The sequence below is a fragment of the Nannospalax galili genome, unplaced genomic scaffold (genome assembly GCF_000622305.1).
Source record: "Nannospalax galili isolate Female #2095 unplaced genomic scaffold, S.galili_v1.0 scaffold416, whole genome shotgun sequence".
Taxonomy (NCBI): domain Eukaryota; kingdom Metazoa; phylum Chordata; class Mammalia; order Rodentia; family Spalacidae; genus Nannospalax; species Nannospalax galili.
The window spans coordinates 259,758-260,337 of record NW_008338125.1 but is presented as its reverse complement, the minus strand read 5'-3'; the positions used below and the strand labels follow the sequence as shown (position 1 = coordinate 260,337).

The following is a 580-nucleotide window of genomic DNA, read 5'->3' as shown; positions in this document are numbered from 1 at the left end:
CACTCAAGCAAAGATTATGGAAAATTAAAAAAAAAAAAGGAATGGAATATGCAAGAGATGTTGTGCACCATGAAAAGACCAAATCTATGGATCACAGGAATAGGAGGAGAATTTCAGGTTAATGGTGTTAACCAGATTTTTTTTTTTTTTAAGAAGCCACTCAATGATTTTAATAAGTTGACAAAAGAATAGTATACATGATTTTAAGGCTATAAAAAGCTGTAATGAAAATCCTTTAGATAAGAAAAGCAGCTGGGTATGGTGGGGCACACCTTTAACCCCAGCACTCAGGAAGAAGAGCAATTTACGTACACAATAGCAAAACAAGTTATCTCACACATTAAAGTATTTCTCAAATGTTTAGCATCCAACAACAGTTTCTGAATCTGTCGTTCTGATGCCTCACCAAAAATTTAGGATTTATTAGTCCCTTGTGTTGCTGGCTCAGAATAATGTTTTAAAAAACCATCACACTGTGCTTTCGAGGGCAGCACATACACTAAAATTGGCACAGCACAGAAGATAAGCACAGTGTCTGCCTATGGATGACACGCAAATTCACAAAGGGTTCCATATTAAA

The 580-nt window shown here is 35.7% G+C and overlaps 1 non-coding gene across 1 annotated transcript; it reads left to right on the top strand.

The window, feature by feature from the left end:
- Positions 1–475: 475 nt before the first annotated feature.
- Positions 476–580, top strand: LOC115070347. The gene has a single exon (XR_003849512.1). It is a non-coding gene; the product is annotated as a U6 spliceosomal RNA (small nuclear RNA).